Here is a 16,503-nt window from a genome sequence, read left to right as displayed (position 1 = left end):
TTTCTGTGAGGGTAATCAGACATTGGAAGTGCAGAGTAAGGGCTAAAGACCTTCTGAGTTTCCTCCTAATATGAGTTATCCTGTGATTCAATGAAGTTTTTTTATGGTGGAAAACCATTACTTTGTCACCTTAATTATTCTAGTAAGAATTATCCAAACTATTAGGAGTAATAAATTCAAAACAGTGTGTTAGCTCAGCTGTTTCTAAAAAAATAACTGGATTTTATTGCACGGGAGACCCTGTGTGACAGAAAAGGGTAAAGCACTTGCTTAAGGTACAGGTCCCTGGCATATTTGCTATTTCATCTAATACTGTAAATATTGAATTATTTAGTACTATGAAAAATTTGTGTGAAAGTTTTACTTGTACAGTTATATTCTACACCCTTAATATGCTGATTTTGCTATGAAGAAAGTAAAGTTCCTGCTTTAAAATACCTGTGCTTTATCGTTTTACATATTAGAAAGAATGTGAAAAAACCCACATAGATGTCATGTTACATTTTCATTATTGTGTTACAGTCGGAGCTAACTGAAGAATTTGGAGCAAGATTGCTTTTGCTGACTGTCAAAATATTTTGTAGAAACACACGATGAAGCCCTGGTACTGGAGAAATGTTTGATTTCCTGCCAATTATTTAGCAAACTACAAGGAAACTCAGCCATCCCATGCTTTCAGATTTTTTGAGGGGAAGTGATCTCCTCAAACCAAGCCTCAGGGAATTTAGTTAGCTGCCAAATAGAATCCTTTATAATATTTACATTTGTAGTATTGTATCAGCATGTTAAAATTAAGCATTGCTGAAAACTTGGTATTCATAGTGCCTTGGATGAAGCCAGCATTCCCCCAGGAAAACACCACTGACTTAGGGGAAATTTGACCTGCGTAAGTGCTGAGTAAGAAACTGACCCCACATGTTCTTGGGAATGCCCTTAGATGACTGTTTCCTTTTGTCACTTCTGAAACGCGGAGGAATTCCTGGGAATTCAGTCAAAGGAACGCGTGCCAAAGAATGAGTCACGTCTTGAGCCACGTTCCCTGGTACCTGGCTTTTCCTGGATTGCCTCTCCAAAAAGCAGCTCTTTGTGCTGTGGCACACGTGTACTTTTTTGGGGTTGGACAATCATGAGGGCTTATTAAGTACTGTATGGACAACAGGTATGTTCTGCACGACTTTATATAAAGAAAAAACTTTATTTTCCATACTGTGCTGTACAAGGTGAAGTTCACTTTAACTCTTTCTCAGTATAGGGTGTAACAGGATATTAAACCCATGTGGGAAAAATTTATCCCCAGATTTTGTTAAAGAACTCTTGCCAAAGTTGTTTTGAAAAAGTAATTCTGTGCACATCACAATTTACTATAATGTGTGAGATGCATCATAGAATGTATGAACAAAAGTGATGAGATACTGCCTAGAAATAAAAGGGAAGTGAAACTGCTCCTAGGAAAGCAGGAATAAAGAAATGTGAACAGTATGGTTAGATTAATGAGGGGTTTGTAAATGTACATATATTTAAAATTTCACTTTTAAGCATGAGTTATTTGTTGAGGGAGTAAGAATAATTCCTTTAAATGATGTAGTAGTTCTATTTTTGTAGCATTAGTGAAAATCTTATGAGTCTTTGTATTTAAAAGAGTAATTCTCTGTGGACAAGACTATACAACATATTGGGGGGTTTTGTCATTTTCTAAATAGTGACCTCTGCTCAATTTGTAAGAAATTGTATTCTTTACTTGTGAACTCCAGATGTCATTCAGCCAATCAAGTTGTGGTTTACCTCATGGAGTTAAATCACTACTAATTGTCCTGGAGGGTAAGTTGTGACATAATGACACTTAAAAAGTGTTAGAATTGCCTTGAGGTGATTTACCTAAACAGAACTAATTAGAAATTAGTGAGTAATCTTCTGGCTGCTGTGGGCTGAAAAAAACCAGTAAATTCCCATTTCCTTTGCTATAGATCATGCAGAGCAAAAGGGGGAAAAATAACCCGTAAAATAATCTGACATAATCCCTGCTATGCAAGATGCTGCCTGAGAGCTCTGTGTGCATCCAAAAATCTGATTTTCATGCTGAACTACTGAAGTGTTGATGCTTTTGTGACTCATAGATTAACAATAATTATGAGCTGCAGGCGTGCTTGCACTTCTTCCATGGGCAGGACTAAACATCCTTCACATAGATCACTGTATGGATGTTGTGGTGATGTAATGTTTGAGATGTTTTACTGCTGGAATGATGAACTCTCTGAGAAGTTGGCCTGGGGGCTGCCAGGATTCCCGAAATTGGGTGAACTCATGGATGAACTCATCGCTGTGACGCACATACGTGACCATCTCTCTGCATCGAGGCTCTGACTTGGAACACAACATTCCTTTTTCAGCCTTGTTTTCTGTTTACACACGTGAGAATATTTATCTTAGCAAGGGGAAGGAAAATGGGGTCTATTTATTTCTAATGTAAGATTTTTCCTTTTTTTTTTTAATGGTTTGCACTTTGGAGGATGTAAAAACCAAAAGTGTTTTGATGTTTTGATGCAGAGGGAAGAGTCCCAGGCCCCTGTTCTTAATCACAGTAAGGCTGAAATAACCAGGCTGAGTCATGCAAAGCCATGACATTGGTCAGGTCCATAGCAGAACCAACACTTTTCACCAAGAGGAGTTTCTTTCACATTTATATGGACTGAGGTGGTTCAGTCTCATATTTGTGGGTGTTATTAGATAAGCTGGATTCACACTTGTATGGGTGTCTCACAGGGCCCTTGATGTGCTTGATGTCCATATCAAGGCAGCAGCTTTCTGTTATGCTTTGTTATTCCTCAATTCTCTGGGTGTTTGCTGCAGTTCACCCTCCTGTGCTTACTGTTTGTATCCCCCCAAATGTTCAGCCTTTTCAGGCCCTGCTTTAGCTTCCCCTGGATGGTCTCACTTCTGCAGTTTCTCCTTTGTCTGCCCGTGGCACAATGGTACCTATTGGCTCAGTCTGACCTTGCAGACTGGAATTTATTGCAGTGCTGCTGCTGCCTCTGGATCCAAGAAGTTCAGGCAGTTTTCTTGGTTCTTTAGAAAATCCTTTCATGATGTCACTGATTTTTGAGCTGTGATTCCATTTACAAGAATGTAAAAAACTCTGTGGTGCATGTAAGTGATCAACAAGTGGAGGCTGTTTCCTTACTCACAGGCTTGCATCACTTCATTCCTACTTAGAAGCAAGTTACTTATTTGAGCTTGTTCTGGATAAAACCTTGGGGTTTGCCCATGTTTATTTATTCCTGCTGAGCAGTGCAGGATATGTTGGCTTGTAGTTCTCATAGGACATCATTTCCTGAATCTGAGGATTTGAAATACTGCAGACAATTTTTTTTTTGTGTGTTCAAGGAAACACTTTGCTGACTCTTAAAATATGATCCATATTACAGACTTTTTGCAGATTTTATATATATAAAGTTGATTTTCTGCTTTGGTTAATTTAGAGTGATTTGAATTTTCTGGTTTCTGTTATTCACCTTTTCTCAAAGGCCAGCCAATTTTAAAACTAAACTGAGGGGAAAAATAAAATTATTAAATCTGAGTAAGTATTTGGCATTCACTTGCAAGACTGGAAACAAAAGGTTTGCAGGTAAAAACCTAGTTGTTTGCAGATTTGCTTGATATGTTAATGTTTTGTAATGAAATTTCCTAAAGTAGTGTCCACAATGTTTCTGATCAAGACCTCTCATTCTAACTAGAACAAAACCAGTTTCAACATTTTTGATCTTTAGCTTTTTCTTTTTAGCAAACAGACCTCTAGAGTTTGGTTAGATAAATTTCTGATTTAAATGTCTTATTTTAAATGTTTGTTTTAAAGGATGATGGGGAATGGTGATTTCCTAAGACCATCAGAAACCTCAAAAGAAACTCAACTCATAGTTGAGTAGGAATTCAATTCTACTAGAATTCTAAATCAGGAAAAAGAAACTTTGGATGCTTCTTAGAATGTCCTTGGTACTAAGTGGTGAAATAGTTTCTGAATTATAATATAGAAGTGTTGGGAAGAATTAAGTAACTAGAATAAGAAAGTGGAAGTGTCCTTACCACATCACTCACTCTTCTTCCACAGAAATAGCAACATTTCCTAAAATTCTGATTAGTGTCCAGTTCAGAGGAAAGAAACAGCACAGTTATGTTCCTCTGGAGTTCAATCTGTAAAGCAGAGAATCCATCAATCATCCTGGCAGGAAAGGGAAAAGCAGTTTTCAGCAGACTTTTAAATTCAAGTCATTAATGTAGTGTTTTGCAGACAGAAGTGAGGAACTAATGCCATGTAGATACCAGCTGCTGAAAACTTCAGCTCTTGTTCAAATGTGTTTTTGTTATAAGCCAGAGTAAGCATATTCTCAGTCATAGATCATGCTTGAAGCAGACAAGCATTTTGACACTTTCTGCTCTCAAACAGAATTAATGGAACATGGAAAAACAGTATTTCTGAGGAGCCTGCATGCCAGTACCTTCTCAGCCTTAGCACAATAAATTAGTCTAATGTGGATACACAAATAGATATGGATTTTTAGAAGATAAAATCAGGAAACCATAAAGAAAAAATAATTTATTTCTTGGAAGCGATAATTCCTAAGAAAATCTCACTGTAGTTGTTTTCATGGCTGAATGTGTCTGAGCTACCTGCTGGCACAGGAATTTACACTCGTGGTACAGTGAATGTTTTTTCTAATTAATTATATTAAATTTATTCAATATATTACAATTATTGCTGGGTTAAAGTACATTTTAGGATAGGTGGCTGTTTGGCAAAGTCTTTACTATCTTCTTGCCCTAAGCTGTAGAGCAAATACTATAGGGGATTCCAGATGCATGGCTCTCATTAAAGTTTCTGATGAGAGCTACTAATATATTTAACTGAACAAATAGAGAGGCCACCATCTAATGGAGTGAGTTTAAGAATTGATTGACACTGATTTCGGCTGTCTCTTCCCTTGAGTTTGCTGCTTGACTTGAGTAAATTTTGTAACAGCTTAATTTGCTTTGCTGTTTGAATCTTCCAGTACTGACAATAGGGACATTGCTGTAGATGGCTTAAAGGCAAAAAGGCTGCAGAATATTAAGTATTTGGTCTATGGAATTAAGATCATATCAGTCTGTGCTTAACCTTACTTAATTTCTAGAGAAAACCTCAAAGATTTGACTTCAAACTGGTTTAACAGAATGCCCATTATGACCATTTAATTGACACACTTATCTGTTTATGACTGAAATACTTGGAAGCCAACTGTGAGAAAGTTAATTGTGTTAGACCTTGCATAAACAAAATAAGAAATGTTCTCTACATACTCTAATACTCTACATACTGGCTTATTTGGGGGCTAGTAAGTCAGATTAAGTACAATTATGATGTTCCAGTTTCAGGGTGTGCAGACACATAGAGACCTTTAAAAGGACTGGGTTCAGAAACAGTGGGTTTGAACTTCAAGGATTTCCATCGAAGTCACAATTTTTATGTAACCTACTTTGGAAATACTCCATTTTCTCTGGGAGCAGATTATAATATTTTCATAATGTTGTATTTACTGAAATTACACTTAACAAAATTTAGAGGTGTTGTTATAAGAGAAGATTTGGAGGATGAGTGTTTTTGTTGGATCCTCTGCTGTATCTGGAAAAAGAACAAAGACTTTTTGAGATCATCTCTTCTTCCTCAGACTAGTTGATCTGTCTCTCATTACAAGCTTTGCTTCCATTGTATCTGTATATCACATTTGCACCATCACTACTGAGACTTGTAGATAAAACAGTTCCTTGCAGTATTTTTTTAATCAGATTTCTGAGATGATGCCATGGCCATTAGCTGACCCAACAGCTTAAAAAAAAAAACGAAGCACAATCGCCCCCATCTCTTATTTCCTGTGAGCTATGCAGGAAGTGTCTCAGAATGAAAGAAAAGCTATGAATTTGCCAGATAATGAATCCAAATCTTGGTTCATGGTTCTTTCCTGTAGGCAAAATTATGGGTTTCTTGTAAACTTAAAGGAAGTGGAGTGAAGGAGTTGACTTGTGTGATAGTGAGAGTAGCCAAATGATTGATTAGCTGTTGAGAAGAATGCTTTGGGCATTATTTCTTTCCAGAGCTACTAGACCAGTGTGATGGGCAGGTAGAATCCCCCCAGCAGGATGGGGGAGAGAGTCAGAGGGGAAAAACTTGATGAGCTAAGGAGAGTTCAGTGACAGAGAAAAGAAAAAGAAACCAAACAAGTGATTTGAAGGCATCACTCAGCACCCCCAGCAGCACCGATGGCCTGTGAGTAATGGCTTGTTTTGACACAGCAGCACCACCCCAGCTGCACTGCTGAGCATCATCTTCAATACACGGAAAATCTCTCGGGTCGTGGGGGCAGCTGTCCTGTCCTGGGGTGGTCTCTCCCTGCTGCCCACCCCAGCCTTGTCCTGGGGGCAGAGAGAAGCAGGGGAGGCCTTGGGGTGTGCAAGAGCTGAAACACTGCTCTGTCATCAGCACTGCTTTGGCCTCAGATCTAAAACACAGCATTGCTGCTAAAATTAGCTCCATCCAGACCACACCCGGTGCAGCAAGTGTTACCCCAAACGGAGGTGGGGGAAGACACCGATATTTCGTAGCATTTACACGGAACAATTTTCATTCTGTAGAATGAAATCAGGCAGGGATTTTTTTTTTTTTTTTTCCCTCTGTTTTGGAATGATGAGACCTGAAGCAATGAGATACCAAGAGGTTTGCTCAAAGTTGCATATAATATCAAAAGATTATGAGCTGAAGAAGCACAGAATCCTTGAGCTGAAAACACTTTGGAAAAGAATAGGCAGGTTTCCAGATGTAATGTCTGATAATAATAGTATCAGAATTTGTTCATGACTCCTGCTAATAGAGAAAATGATGTTTAGAATAGTCAGAAAACAAAATTTGTCTCCTTCCCAGGTTTACCCATGGATTAATGTCAATCTATACCAGAATTTTACACATGAAAGACATTTTCCAGCCTCTCCTTTTCACATCTTTATTAATAATGTCTCTGACCTCAGCAAAATTCTCAGATGTACATCTCCTTTGGAGAAATATAAGCCAAATGGAACAAGTCTCTGCCAGAGCAGCACCTTGAAAATTTCCCTACATAACATAGAGAACAGCTACAGGATGGCTTTGCCACAAGGGAGCTGTGATACCTGTCATGTCAGGTTTTCTGTAGCTCTCACATGACACTCAAAGTGCTGTTATCCCCAGGGTGATCACTCTGCATTTATTCCTGCAGCAGCCTACACAGGGGATTTCTACCCAAGAGGGCTCTCATTCCCTCAGGCAGAGGCAAATGTAGTTGAGAATCTGACCTTCCTGTGCATCGTGAGAGAGCCATGGTGATAAAGGGGCTTTCCTGGCTGCTCTGAGTGGGAAGCAGTTTGTGCCCTGTTGGAAAGAGGGGATGCTTTTGCCTCGAGCAGAGGAGAGCTGTCCCTGCTTGTTGTGCTGCTGTTTCAGTCTGGAGCTGGCCAGTGCTGCAAGGAATTTCATGAGCTGCTCCTCACTAACACAGATGCTCCTTGTCAGAGGAGTCAGCCTGGTGCTGATTTGGTCCATGTCTGTCATGTTGTGGCTTTTGTTTTACAAAGAAATTTGGAGTCTTTGGGATCCATGAGGGCAGATAATGGAGAAGGGCCCTCTCTGCTCCTATCCTTGTGTACACAGGCTTTGCCATGTATAGAAATGGATGATGTCCTTAATTCTGCTCAGCCCTCTGACAGTGTCAGCCTTGCAGTGACTATGCCCCTATGGCTTGTCCACAGACTGGGTAGGTTTAGCTAAATACAACATAAGATGTCATAGAATGAGGAAGTGATACCTGTTTTCAAAGTGTAGTATGCTCAATATGATGGTGAGTGGCAAAAGTGAATTATTACTGTTACTTCTGAAGAGTGATGCTGAGTAATTTGAATAAATGTTTGCCATTTATGGTTCTTGATTTCAAATTTGTGTGAGATGTGTCCTTCATTGCTCCAGCATGTGCCTCACTTCTTTTAAAGCAATATGATGTCATCTGATTTTGGCAGAAGATGGGAAGATATGTGTGTGTAGCAACTGGTATGGAGGCAAACAGGGAAATACCTACACCACGTGTGTTTGTTGCAAGTTGTGCCAGGGAAAGCTTAGGCTGGATACTAGGAAAAATTCTTCACCATAAGGTTTCTCAAGCCCTGGAACAGGCTGCCCAGGGCAATGGTGAAATCAGCATCTCTGGAGGTATTTAAAAGATGTGCAGCTGTGGCACTTGGGGATGTGATTTAGTGATGGACTTGGCAATGCTGGGTTAACAGTTGGACTCTTAAAGGTCTTCCCAGCCTAAACAATTCCATGGTTCTATAAAATATATACTCTTGGCTGGTGGTGATCCAGTGTGATGTAGCTGATTAACATGCATAAATCATCCTTGCTGCTTACATGAAGCAAACTGTTCAAAAGTATTGTTTTTCTGTATTTTTGCTCCTTCACTGAAGCAGAGTAAACCACCCAGCAACACTGTGGAGGCTTGTAGTGATGGGGGTCATAGCAAACACGGTTAAGAATGGGCCCCCTTCACCATCATTTGCCTGTGGAATCAGGCTGGCAGATTATCCTGCTTCCCAGACCGTGTGATGCAGCATCCAGCTTAACAACTGTGTGCATGCACAGCCAGCCTTTGGTTCACGTCCTAGTTTCTATGCAAGGAGCTTTCAACTTTCTGTATTTCAAGCAGCATTGCCTATGTAACCTGCCATGGGTGGAGCAAGCAGCCCTGCAGCTGCTTTTGGCTCAGGCCAGCAGCCTTGGTCTGTGCCTGAGCACCACTGGGATCCTGGGACAGTGGCCAGGGACCTTGTTGACCCTGACCCTGCCTCACTGCTGCTCACCTCCCTCCCTAGAGACTCATCTAGGAAATACCCAGCTGTGGGCTGTCCCTGATTCCTGCCCAGGGAGCTGCTCTGTGCTTCTGGAATGACTCTTGTGGGACCGTGTCTTTCATGGGTAAGGATGCTGCCCCTGCCTGCCTTGCTGTCCCCTTTGTTTTTTAAGGTATCCAAAATCACAGAAGTACTGTTTGTATCCTCCAGATTTTTGTGTTAATAGCCTGGAGTATGTAACACCTGCCCTGGCACATGGGTTTAGGCAGGAAATTTCCTATTTTCATCACACTCCTCCTTCATAGAAGGCTGCTAGTGAGGCTAGCTAGAAGAGCAAAAGCCTTAGCCAGGTCCTGTGCATGTTGTCTGGCCACTGAGCAAGTGGTCCCCTTACTGTGCTCTGGAAGATGAGTTGTTTTACCCTGAAAAGACACCCAGGAGCTCATTAATACACTGGATAGCAGAGATCAGAGTGCAGGAGGATACAAAAATTCCCAAATCTCCATAAGCAGCCTGCTTATCACAGTGTCTGAGCTGCTGATGAAAGCACAGAATAACAACAAGGACCTTATGGCATTAGGTCTATTTTATTTTCCCCAAGAAAACCCGGGCTTATTTTACTTGCCATGTGCCTGCTCTTGATTTTTGTTTAAAGCCTGCATGCTGCATTGTACTTGGAAGAAATGAAAGTTTAAATTTTGCCATAAGCTTGAAAATGGTTACCTGTACATACTGAAAGGTTCAGCAACATTTATCACTGTCACTCTTTGAGTGTTTCCATTTAAAATTCTAAAAGGTGGTGTCAAACATCAACAAGCTTATACCAGGAGGTCAGAATATTTGCAGTGACATCCTGCCATGTGCAGACTGTGGCATAAATGATGCCAGGCCCCCTTAGCAGATCTCTGTGAAGAACATCTCCACTTGGATGAACTTAAATATTCATCTCTGGGCCATGTTAATGTTTAGCTGAGTATCTCTTCTTGTTTGATGTTGATTTACACACACCAATCAGGCCATTTAATGGCACAACACTTCCTAGGCACCTCCTGAGAAGATGAGGCTTGTTAGAGCTGTAGAATGTGGCATTGACTTCTCTCAGTTTGCATAATTCTGAAGTTTGTTTCTGGTTGTAAGTATTTAGTAAGGCACAGTGAGTACTCAAGCCTGTGTGCCAAACAAGCAAAAGCAGAAGTTGTAGCACTGCAGTTTGCACTATCAGGGTTCAGGGTTCAGTGCTCAGGACCGTCACGTTTCTCTCTCGGAGGTCCCCAGTGCATTCCTTGATGTGTCAGCCAGGAAAGTGGCTGTCATGGCTGTACTTGGGACTTTCTGAAATTTTCTTGCCACCAACAGAAATATAACTGAATCTGGACTTAACTGTGTTAGTGCAACTGCAGGAAAATTTCTGAGAACATTTTGCTATGGGTCAGGGCAGAGCCTGAAACTGAGACTTCGTCACAAACTCGTGAATATCTATAGGATGAGTTTGTGTTCCTTTCCCCTGTGTGTGACTCTGCAAACCAAGAGGAGTGGTTCCCCTGAGTGCTGTGCATGACTCTGCACTTATGTGATTGCTTTACTGTGAGATGGCTGGGCATGTAAAAATAGCTCTGCTTACTCAGATGCACCTGATGACTGCAGAAAAATACCACTGGATGGTAAAGCTGGAACACCTTGTGCTTCTTTCCCATAACCAGCAGCAAACAGAAAGCAAGATTTTTTTTAAAAATGGAGAGATAATTTACAGTTCATTTTCAGCATTCTGGGATTTTTTTCACCATTTTTTCAGCATTTTCTTTTTCCTCATTCCTTTTCATGAGTTCAGTTATTTTTTAGGACATGGAAAAACCATTCATTTCTTATTCCTTTTCCGGGGCGATGCCAGTCCTACATTTCAGTAACTTAGGATCTTTGTGAAAACAAGTTCTTAATTTGTATCCCCTTTATCTGCCCATCTGAAATAAATTTTATAGGTACTAACATGCCCACTGGGGTTATTGCAAGGAACAGAAGATCCTGCTGCTTCTTTGTATAATTTCCATATAAATACAGATTTTCCCTGAAGGCTAATTACAAGGTTTTTAAAAGGTAAAAAACTTTTCATATAAGAATTCTGGAATAAGAACTTTTCTTACCTGGTATTATAAAATGTTATATAGAAATAGAAATGACATTGCATATCATAGGAGCTGTTATATATTGTTAGTTCACACTTGTGTGCATGTGTAGACACACACACAGAGCCAATGCTGTACAGTCTTGGCAAAAAGAGTACATAACTGATGCAACATACTGGAGAGACCTAGATTACAAACTGACAAATAATATTCATTTGAGTCCCTCACTCTATTTAGAGCACTAATGAGGTTTTTTAGTTGCTCTGGATTCTTGATTATTGAGCTGGGGCTGTGGGGTTTATTTTGTGTCTCACAAATCAACCTAAGGCAGTGCTGATAATTATCTAATCTTGTTTGAAACAGTCTTACCAAAAAAATGATGGATTGCACCCATTTACTTCAGAAATCCTGTGAGTCACAGCATCAGAGAGAAACTGAGACTGAAATCACTCCTCTAGCTAATCTATTTGTTATCAGTTTTTACTCTAGCAGTACCCAGATAGTTGGCTAACAGGTCAGGGCTCCAGATGCTCTTGGCAAGTTACTCAGGCACCACAGCTTGAAGTTCTAACACCACATGGCCAAGATAAAAAGCTGACACTATGATCAGTTTCATCTTTTGGTTATGTTTCTCATTAAAAAACTCAATCAAAAACCCCACCTAAGAAAAACAAACCAAGAAGTACAGGAAGGTTACTATAGGGGTCAGCAGGAAAATAAGTAGTGAAAAATCTTCAAAGTAAATTAGTGACAAGTAAGCAACCCTGTGGGGTCTATTTCATTTCAGTCAACACGGTTTTAATATTTACAGAAGCATTTCTGTAGTGGTTCTTAGGGGAGAAAAGTTCTCAGTGGGCTTCAAGAAATGAAACCATCAGATTCTGGTAATGCATAGACTTGTGTTGAACTGACATCCTTCTCAAAACATAAGTTATTTCTATCTTTATTGCATCATAATACAGCTGTATGAAAGCTGTAATACAAAGAGGTCCAAACCATACTTTACAGTAAGATTTGTAAACATTTTCCCATTACCAATTGTTCCTTTTCTTTGTTCTTTTGTGATCTAAATGGGGGACTGTGACATGTTTGGTTTTCAGTAAAGTAAAAGGAAGTGCACACAGTGAGTTGACCAAATTTGTCACCCCAGGCTAATAAATTGATTTGTTTCATTTCGTAGAAGCCACAATCTCACAAGAATTTTCTAATTCAGTACAAAAAGAGAAGAAATATCCCTGTGGCCTAATTAACAAATGCATTTAGTAGAGCCCTTTCTAAAATGTTGAATAAAATGAAATATTCATCAGAATGGGTCCAATTACCAGGAAACTGTTGCAGACTTCATTTAACTTTTATTAAACATTGATATTTTCTCAAATTATTGATTTACATCTAATAAAAATATAGAATATTTATCTGACTCAGATAATGTACAATGTAAATTGCTATTTCTGAGCCTTCCTCTGCTTTTTTAACAGTTTACAGAGATAAGTCAGTATTCTTATTCTCCTTTTAGTGATAGGAGACTTTGGATGAAGAGGAGCTAAGAGATGATTTAAAAACATAAGCAGAGAAAAGTGTATTTATTATTACCTAAAGGAGTGTAAATAGAGAAATTTAATGGGGAGGGGGAGGTATCAGAAAGAACATGAGACAAAATGAAATCTGTTCTAATACCTGCTCTGTTTCATAAGCCTGTTCTGACATCATCACTCATTTTTCCACACTACTGCCACATGTTTTTCTCTAGAAAGAAGATAAAGGTGAATCAAAAATGCAAAGCCCCAGAGCACTTTCAGGCCCACAGGACAATGTGCTCTTTCTCAAGTTTCATCTGTGTCATCGTTTTCCCATCATGAACGGCGCAGTTTGTGCGTTGCCTCTCGGTTTCCTTCTGTGCTACCAGTAAAGCTGCTGTGGTTTTAGTAATGCTGTTTGCTGTGGCCAGTGCAGGGAAAAAACTCCAGCTTTTTTTCTAGAGAAGGAGGCAAATTCAATACCAGGGATTCAGTTCTTCCTCTCACAGATTTTTTCTCGTGTCACTTCAAATAAGCCAGCTAAATTAAACAGCATGGCAAGGCCATTGAAACCAAGTTTATCATTTATCTGCATTTACACTGACAGCATGAGTGTGATGTCCCTTCCCACAAATGTTCATGTTTCTGTTTCTGTCCTGAGCTCTTTCATTTTAGCTCTCAGCCACTTCCCTTCTATTGTTATAATTGTACCAAATGTGTTGATGTGTGTTCAGACTTGGATTTGATTTATTTTTAAAAAGAATGGGAAAAAAAAAATGTCCATCTGACTGCTGTGAAGTCAAACAGATTATGAAAGAAGCTGAGAATTGATGCTGTTAAAAAAGAACTCAGCTGCTGTTCCTCACTTCCAGTACAATACTGGACACTTCAGTGCAGCAGTGCCTTGGAATTGGCAGTCAATGGAAAACATCATTTCTAACCAGCATCTATGATATCTTTGATAAAATGTCCTGTACAGTTATAGATTAGCACTGAAGAGATGTATCAGATCTTTTCCATATTTTTAGTAGGTTTGTTGCTTTTCTAGTTTGGTGTCATGGAAATGGATAGTAGCAGAGGGAAACAGTGGAAAATTTGACTGTTCTACTCCCTTTTCACAGCATTTTCCTGTTCTTCAGTGTTGGAAACCTGGATGTATTATATCACTCATTTCCTCCCTGATCTTAGAGACATTTTTGTTATTGTCCAGGTTTCTATATTCAATAGACTCAATTTTTTTGACTACTGTTTTTTGGGAGCACAAGAGCACAGCTATTTTGGATCTTCTGCTCAGCAATAACTTGATCTCATCAGCTTTACATAGGCAGTGGCTCCTCTGTGGTTCAGAGTGATCCTGGGCAACATCCTCATAGACAAATACCACCTCATCAACATCACTCAGTAAGTGGAAGGCAGAAATTCCTTCAACAATAAATTGACAAAATGTGGAGAATGAAAGCATAAAATACTGACCAGATCACTCCTTCTTTTAGACCAGTCTTTTGCTCATGCATGGCTGGATGCTGATTAGGCTTTCCATGCATTACAGTCTCACAATTTAATCCTTCCATGAGAACTACACCCCTGAGCCAACACTCCCAGCTGGTTTTGATGATCCACCCACCACAATTAAGAGCTATGAAGGGCTGTGTTTTGCTCTGCTGAAGGATGTGTGCTCCTGTATAATTCTGCTTCTTCCCACATGCTGGGGGTTCCTGTTGGCTCCTCTGCAGTCCATCTGCCATTCCTCACTGCTCTGTGCCTCAGCAGGACATCCAGGACAGCCTGCTGGGCTCCTACACACATCCAAATCAGTTTGTTCTATTCACAGCATAAAATTAGAATTTATTGTAGCTAAAGTTACAAGATTATAAGGCCATGGTATTTGTGCTGGTACTGTTTAGACAGATGAAATGATATTTCTGTTACCCTGAATAAAGAGAAGGGGAAGTAAAAGCAGAGGAAGATTAAATGTACATTTGCAAGTTTTTTCTTCTACACTTTCTTTTCTACTTTAACTGCCTTAAACTGTTTTCTACTTAAATATTAAATTTATCTCTGTGGTCTGCTCAAGAATAACCCTATTTTGGACAACAAATTCTCCATTCATTTCCCTTGTGCAGAAGATTAATGCCAAGTTTGTGAGCTAAAAGTTCATGTAAACACATAGTTTATCATGTATGCATACATATGTATGTATAGACAACAAATATGTGTATATATTTATATGCATACATTTTTTGTATACACCTGTGTACAGAACATGTATCCATATGTTTATATATATTTCTATACATATAAATAGATATAAATATAAATATAAATAAATATAATAAATATATAAGTGTATAGACCACATATTTTCCCACTTTTACTTTCCAGTTTGAGACTTTGTAACAAAGTAACAAATACAGCATTTGGAAAAATAGAAAGCATGTGAAAATCAACACAGAAAAACTAACAAGACCAGTATTTTCCCATGCTTCTAATCTTATCAGCTCTAATTGTTATTGAAAGCCTTATTTCATAGCCAACCAATGACCCTTTTTTTCCTTCTTTCCAGTCCCACACTCTCCTGCAGCCTGACTGCAGTATAAAAAAATTATAATAACTCAGTAATAAATAAATACTTGCTTATCTGTCTTGGAAAGAGCAGTGGCTGCAGCTGGAGGGGAGGTCACACAGCAGGTTCTGTGCTGAGAGGTGAAGTTGGCACCAGGCTCCACCAAACCTCCCACTTACTTAACTGACCTTTCAGTCTTCCAGCTTGGGATCCTTTGCTGGGGCTTATAATTGCTAGAATTTTGCTGTTTCTGTGGTTTTTTCACTGGCAAAATGCAAGGGGGTACAAGCCAAGAAATGGGGGAAGGGAAGGGAAGGGAAGGGAAGGGAAGGGAAGGGAAGGGAAGGGAAGGGAAGGGAAGGGAAGGGAAGGGAAGGGAAGGGAAGGGAAGGGAAGGGAAGGGAAGGGAAGGGAAGGGAAGGGAAGGGAAGGGAAGGGAAGGGAAGGGAAGGGAAGGGAAGGGAAGGGAAGGGAAGGGAAGGGGAAGGGAAAGGGAAAGGGAAAGGGAAGGGAAAGGGAAGGGAAAGGGAAGGGAAAGGGAAGGGAAAGGGAAGGGAAAGGGAAGGGAAAGGGAAGGGAAGGGAAGGGAAGGCTTCCCACAGCGTGGTGGCATGGAAAGAGGAGGGGAAGCAAGAGGTGAACCTTGCACCTGCAGCCTTTTGTTTCATGTATTGCTGGGCTGGGCTGCAGCTGGGGGTGGTGAAGCTGCCGGAGAGTTTTGATTCAGAATTAGAACCATCCCCACATCCCCCTGCCACTCCCGGTCGCAGCCAGGCCGGGGCAGCAGCCAGGGGCCGGGACAGCGCTGTGTCTGAGCACGGGCTGTAAAGCAGGGAACACCCGATCCGTGCTGTTTCCCCGGTCTCACAGGGCACGGCTGTGTGTATCACACCCCAGCAGCAGAGCCCTTTACAGGGAACCGCTGCCCTGCTCCCTCCCAGCGGAACGCAGCCGTGTCCCAGCCAGCGCTGTCACACGGCTGTGACCAGCCCTGCAGAGCCCCCGAGGGCTGAAGGGCGAGAGGAGCAGGGTTGGGATACTGTCTGTGCACAAAGGCTGCAGCAGGAGATGCAGGGGGTGCTGAGCGCTCCCCGGCTCTGCCCGCCCCATTTCAGCGCCGGGATTTGGGGCTGAAACCATCCGGGGCTGAAACCATCCGGGGGTGAAACCATCCGGGGGTGACGGTCCTGTGACTCGCACTAGAGGAGAACAGGAGCTCCTTCGTTGCCCTCTAGTGACGAGCCGGGAGCAGGTGACAGAGCCCAGCCATGCGAGGGACATGAAGGTAAAAATCACTAAATTAATATGTTAACCCTCTGGGCTTCTTCAGTGTTCACCGATGGTATTTTGTAACAGGATTTTTTATTACTTTCATTCATTTATTGGCTTTTTAGGAGGGATACCTTTT

Source organism: Oenanthe melanoleuca, chromosome 4, assembly GCF_029582105.1.
Source record: "Oenanthe melanoleuca isolate GR-GAL-2019-014 chromosome 4, OMel1.0, whole genome shotgun sequence".
NCBI classification, from domain to species: domain Eukaryota; kingdom Metazoa; phylum Chordata; class Aves; order Passeriformes; family Muscicapidae; genus Oenanthe; species Oenanthe melanoleuca.
Note: the sequence above shows the minus strand (reverse complement) of the source record.